Source organism: Thalassophryne amazonica, chromosome 3 (assembly GCF_902500255.1).
Source record: "Thalassophryne amazonica chromosome 3, fThaAma1.1, whole genome shotgun sequence".
NCBI lineage: Eukaryota > Metazoa > Chordata > Actinopteri > Batrachoidiformes > Batrachoididae > Thalassophryne > Thalassophryne amazonica.
The window spans coordinates 59,328,001-59,334,426 of record NC_047105.1 but is presented as its reverse complement, the minus strand read 5'-3'; the positions used below and the strand labels follow the sequence as shown (position 1 = coordinate 59,334,426).

Sequence of the window (6,426 nt, the reverse complement as noted above, 5' to 3'; positions counted from 1 at the left end):
AAAAAAACTTGCAAATTGGGAAAAAAAATGAGCTTGAAAAACACAGAGAATACAAACAAATATAACCTTGCAGCACATGCAACAATTTAATTTGATAATATAGTTGCTGCAAATTCACACAGTGCACCCAAACACAGAAATGGTTTGCATCATTTCACAATGCAACACAAGTAGTAGCAACACAACAGAAGTGCTCAGTGGAAAGAGTCAAATCTAACAAATGCACAAACAACTGATATTTAATTTTGCAAAAAACAAACAAAAAACCCTAAATTTTGTCACTGCTGGAAGCTTGTTAAGCTGTCAGTAATGACGAAATCAATCTGCACTCTAATAGAACCAAAACTACATCATTTTAACCTCGTTCTTTTTCCTAAGTAAAGCATCAGAGCCCAAATTGTTCTGCATTATTAACACCTGCTTGTTGCCACTTGGTTAACAATAAAGCAGAGTTGCAGTACAGTTTTGACAATGCAATAAGCCGCCTAACTTATATTTCACTAAGAATTTGTTGGCATTTTGTACCATATCCACTAAACATGAGTCAGTACTGCTGGCTTTGTAACTAGCCAGTAAATTATCCTGTGTGCAGCTGCAAAATAATCAAATGTATAAAAGTGAACTAAAGTCTGCCCCTGGTGGATTGATGTGATTTAGAAATCAAACCGTCATTGACTGCTGCACTCACTGTAGTTTATATATTTCATTAAAGGTGGTGCCCAATTGCTGACAGAGAAAAGTTGAAGTTACACTCTTCATCCTGGTTCTTATTCATTCAGAAGATCAGGACTGTTTCTGTCATTGGCCAGACACATTTTTGAGCGCAGGTTGGAAAGCATGAACTGAAACAAAACTTTAACATGACCATAACAACAATTTGTATATATCTGAATTAACTACATCATTTCAAATTGTTCAGTTCCTGTTGCCTTTTTTTTTAATTCACGGCATGCTTTTTTTTTTTTTAGTTAGTGAACAATGATGCACTTTGATGACTGTCGAGCCTTTTTTTTTTTTTTTTAATAAAATGTCTGGACCAAAAATCTTATTTAATAAACACATCCTTGCTGTCTAAAATGTTCTGTGTAAAATGTGTGTATTCTACAGGCAACACTGACCTGAAAAATCTGCGGTGTTTTGTGTGTGTTATATATAGTAAGGAATTTACATTTTTGTATGTTAATGAGGTTTCTGAACAGCATAAATATTTTAGAACTGTTAGCTCTAAATACTCAGACTTTGTGCAATAGCATGAAGTGCTTTTTTAATATTAATAACGTAGTTAGTGTGTGTGTGTATGTATATATATATATATATATATATATATATATATATATATATATATATATATATATATATATATATATATATATATACACACACACATCCAGCTGTCATTAGTACTCTTTTTGTTTTCTACAATACTCATAATTTTTGATCATTTGAAAGCACAAATTACAGGATTCATTCATTTTTCTATTCCCTTTTACTCCAATTAAGAGTTACAGGGGGCTGGAGCCTATCTCATAGGGCATGAGGCATGGTAGACCCTGGAAAGGACACCAGTCTGTCGCAGGACCACATACAGACAAACAAACCCATTCACACCCACATCTACGGACAAATGAAAGTTAACATTTCATCTAACCTGCATCTCTTTGGATATGCAAACATGGGGAGAACATGCAAACGCCACACAGAAAGGCCCTAAAAATTACAAGATTTTGCAACAATTTGATAAATTCAAAAATGCAGTTGAGAGTGGTCAATATGATATTATTGTTTTTACAAGAAAGCAGTAATTTTAAGTGTGACTGCAACATTAAGGGCTCCTTCACACAGTGCGAATTTGGTCGAATTGCACATCAAGTGCGCATGAAGCACGAGTCGTATGCAAAACGTGTAAAATCGTAGCTGCCTCTAACACCTCGTACAGCTGTTGCTACAACTATTTGCACACATCAGCAGCTGAAAGACAAAGTGTGCGCTGTGAGAGCCCATCAAACCCTCTCACTGCAGGTGTCGCCCAAATTCCTGGTGACACACATGAACATCTAACACTGCTTTCATGACACTTAGAAAATGTGTGGCCATTCATACTATCATCACAAAAACAGTCTCCAGACAATCACTGTCGAGCTGGATGTGAAATTTGTCTAAGTTCCTCACAAGTGTGGCTTTGCAAAGAGACACAGTGACACGGTGTGTGCGCTGTACAGACAGGAGGTGTGGCCACCGATGGGGGCAGCTGCGGGAAGCTGTGTATCTGGATGTCACGGCTGGGGACGGCTGTCGGACAGGACACGCGTGTGGTGCCGGCTGCACATGCTGACAGCAGATGTGGACATAAGACCGCACTGCTTCTCATTCATGTTACTTCATGACTGTACGTCTGTGACCATGGGTCATCTACAGAGGAACAGATGGATCATATTTGTATTGCCCACTTGATAGGGATTCAATACAATACATTGTTTTTATATGGTGTGTGGTTTTATTTTTTTATTTTTTCTAATATTTTATTTCATTCATTTAAAAGAAAAACAGAAAAGCAAAAACAAAGCACCACAATACCAGAATGAAAAGGAGCAGAAAGAAGAACAAGTCTTATGATTTCTGCCCCTTTTAACAATACAATCTTTCAATATCCAGCATCATATTCAACATTATTTAACAGATTGCATTTCTTTAACTTGTCACATACCACTGACCCATTTCATAATTATGACCATTAATTAATAGATTACATCTCTGACAGGTTACATTTAAACGTAAGACACTCCAAACATTATTAACAGTTTACCTTTTTTTTTTTTTTTGACTTTCTTGCAGCCCACTGACTTATTTCATAGTTTCATACTTACTTAATACATCTAATTTAATACGTTTTTTAAATAATTTAAGCGACCTTAATTCTTTAATTTCTTTATTAAGATTGTTCCATAATTTGACACCATTTACTGCAATACTCCTTTCCTTTACTTTGGTTCTAAATCTTGTTTTTTTAAAGACTTCTATTTCTTTCAATTTATAACTACTTACTCTTTTTTCAAACATATTTTGAATGTTTGTTGGTAAAGTATATTTATTAACTTGGTACATTGTAATATTTTCAAATCGACTAAATCATGAAATTTAAGTACCCTATACTTAATAAACAATGGATTAGATGGATCTCTAAAACCACTGTTACTAATCACTTTTAAAGCTCTTTTCTGCAAAATAAATAAAGGTTGTATATAGGTTGTATATGTTGATCCCCAGATTTCTACACAGTAAGTTAAATATGGGACAATCAATGAATTGTACAATGTTAATAAACCATAACTATTTAATGAATATTTTACTTTATGCAAAACAGCAATGGCTTTCGCTATTTTTCCTTTTATGTAATTTATGTGTGACTTCCATGTAAGATCTTCATCAATCATGACTCCTAAAAATTTTGTTTCTTTTACCCTTTGTATATCCATTCCATCTATTTGTAATGACACATTATTTTTTTTCGCTCTATCATTAAACAATATAAAATTTGTCTTATTAATATTTAGTGACAATCTGTTTATATCAAACCAATGTTTAACTTTTTCCAACTCTGTATTTATCACTTGTGCTACTTCCTGTATATCTGATCCAGAGTAAAACAGCGTTGTATCATCAGCAAATAAAATGCTGCCAAGCACATTGGATACATTCACAAAATCATTGATATACAAGATAAACAGTTTGGGTCCAAGTACCGATCCTTGTGGTACTCCATAAATAATGTTACACAATTCTGATTTGGTATTATTTATCTGAACAAACTGTTTTCTATTTTCTAAGTAGCTTTTTACCCACTGATGTGCAACACCTCTTATTCCATATTGTTGTAACTTGTGAAGCAATCTTGAGTGGTCTATAACATCAAAAGCCTTTTTCAGGTCGATAAAAATACTTACAAAATAATCCTTATTATCTATTGTTGTTGATATTTTCTCTATTAGTTCCATAATTGCCATAGCTGTTGAATGTTTTGTTCTAAATCCATACTGAGCATTATTTAAAATATGATGTTTCTCAATAAATTTATCCAATCTTGTCACAAAAACTTTTTCCATAATTTTAGAAAACTGTGGAAGCAATGATACTGGCCTGTAATTAGAAAAATTATGTTTGGCTCCATTTTTATATAATGGGACTACCTTAGCAATTTTCATTTCATCTGGAAAAATCCCAGTTGACAGAGACAGATTACAAATATAAGTAAATGGTTCAATAACAATTTCTATTATACTTTTTACAGTCATCATGTCTAAATCTTCATGGTCAGTTGATCTTTTGCTTACACAGTTTTTTACAATATTTCTTATTTCATCTTTTTCCACATTGTCCAGGAAAATACTATTGACCGTATTTACCAATGTATGTAATTTATCTTCTATTATTAGTTTTTTTCCCACCAGACTTGATCCTACATTGAAAAAATAATCATTAAACCCATTTGCAACTTCTTTTATATCATATATCTCTTTATTTTCCTTAAAGTAATTTGGAATAGTTGCTTTCGCTCCATCACTATCAATCACACTTTTTATAATTCCCCATGTTACCCTCATATTATCTTTACTCTTATTTAGTTGTTCACTGTAATAATCTTTTTTTTGTTTCCTAATTATTGTTAGTAGTTTATTTTTATATTTTTTGTATTTATGTTCTGATTCCTTTGTTTGCAATTTTAAAAAGCACCTGTATAAATAGTTTTTCTTTGCACAAGCATTTTTTATTCCCTTTGTCAGCCATGCTTTATTTACTGTTTTCTTACTAATTTCAATTAATTTACAATTTTTATTGTATGATTTCATCAATATTTTCATAAATGAGTTATATGCTATATTAACATCACTGACATAAACTTCTTCCCAATTTTGATTTTTAAGGTCATATTTTAATGCCTCTAAGGCTTTTACTGACTTATCTCTTTTAAAGTTTATAACAGTTTTTTTGTTGTACCTATTTTTATATTTAAATATTGAAAAAATTGGTAAATGATCGCTAATATCTGTCATGAAGATCCCATTCTTGATCATTTCATCTGTTCTGTTTGTAAATATATTATCAATTACCGTTGCACTTTGCGATGTAAATCTGGTTGGTTTTGTTGTCAAGGGGAATAACCCCAAACTATACATTGAATTCACAAAATCACTTAATCTTTGGCAACTGGAGCTTTCTATGTTAATGTTAAAGTCCCCACACATAAAAAGCGTTTTGTTTTTAATTTGATGGAATAATTCAATTATTTTATCTGTTTTTACAAAATACAGCTCATATCCCTCCATTTGAACTTCATCCATGAGATCATCTTTAAGCCAAGATTCAGTGATTGCAACAATACTAAATCTATTTTTAAACTGATTTAAATAATCTTTTATTTGTGACATTTTACAATACAAGCTTCGGCTGTTTATATGTATGAGTGACAGGGTATCTTCTGCAATTTTTTCACTATTCAGCTGTTCTACCGTATAATACTCACAACCAATCATTTTTAAGTCAAATATACTTTCATCAATATTAGTGTCTATGTCATATATTTTATCATGTGTTTCCATGTTTGATCTGATTTTTTGTTGGTCCAATTACCAACACACGTCATATTTGTCTATTCAGGTCTGTATTTCGTAAGGTCCTCCATGTTTTTGATTTGTATACCGTTTGTTCCTTCTTTTACTCTAATCCACACCCTACAATTCCAGACCCATGTACCAACAATATGTTTCTGTTTTCTTAGTAGTCTTGCTTCCCTAGCAATATCTGCATTTTTTTTCGCTAGATACTCATTTATATAGACACTCGTTCCTTTCAAATTCTTTGCCTGTTTTAATAACTCATTTTTATATTTTCTGCTTGTAAATCGTTTAACATTGTTAGATAGTTTATTTTTCTATCTTTAGTTGGAATAGTATAACAGTCTGATATCGTGTCTTGATGGATGACAACACCTTTTTGATATAAAAAGTTTATAACTTGTTGTTCCAATGATTGTCGTTCTTCAGGTGGTGCATCCTCCCCACTAGCTCCCCCAGAATCCACCACCCTTGCATATGTCCGATGTTTTGTTTCTAGTCCAGATATTATAACTGTTGTGTGGGCCGCTGAAGAGGAGGTACTGCTGGCCCACCACCACCAGAGGGCGCCGCCGCCCCACAGGAGCAGCCTCGGTAACAGCTGTCACCCATCACCTGAGACAGCTGACGGCAATTATCACTGGGGTATATCAGCAGGACGGCATCTCCACCTCATCGCCGAGATATCGTTCTACCTGGAAGGTAATAATCTCAGCTGACTGCTTGACAGTAACCTTTGTGATTTTTGTGAGTGATTGCAGACTTTTTTCCCCAACGAGAGGTGGAGGTAGCTTCCCTGCCGTACAGGTTGCTGGGT

General features: G+C 33.4%; 1 protein-coding gene and 1 long non-coding RNA gene across 2 annotated transcripts in view; one reads left to right on the top strand and one right to left on the bottom strand.

Moving 5' to 3' along the window:
- Positions 1 to 268, top strand: part of LOC117506793 (peptidyl-prolyl cis-trans isomerase FKBP5-like) — a 65,659-nt gene extending 65,391 nt beyond the window's left edge. The window contains exon 11 of the mRNA XM_034166417.1: positions 1 to 268. This exon is cut by the window's left edge and continues 707 nt beyond it. The gene's annotated coding sequence lies outside the window, so the exon portion shown is untranslated.
- Positions 1 to 1,102, bottom strand: part of LOC117506794 — a 1,249-nt gene extending 147 nt beyond the window's left edge. The window contains exons 1-2 of the long non-coding RNA XR_004559549.1: positions 866 to 1,102; positions 1 to 420 (exon numbers count right to left, since the gene is read on the bottom strand). The exon at positions 1 to 420 is cut by the window's left edge and continues 147 nt beyond it. This is a non-coding gene — a long non-coding RNA (uncharacterized LOC117506794). The remainder of the gene's footprint in view (positions 421 to 865) is intronic.
- Between the last annotated feature and the right edge of the window lie 5,324 nt (positions 1,103 to 6,426).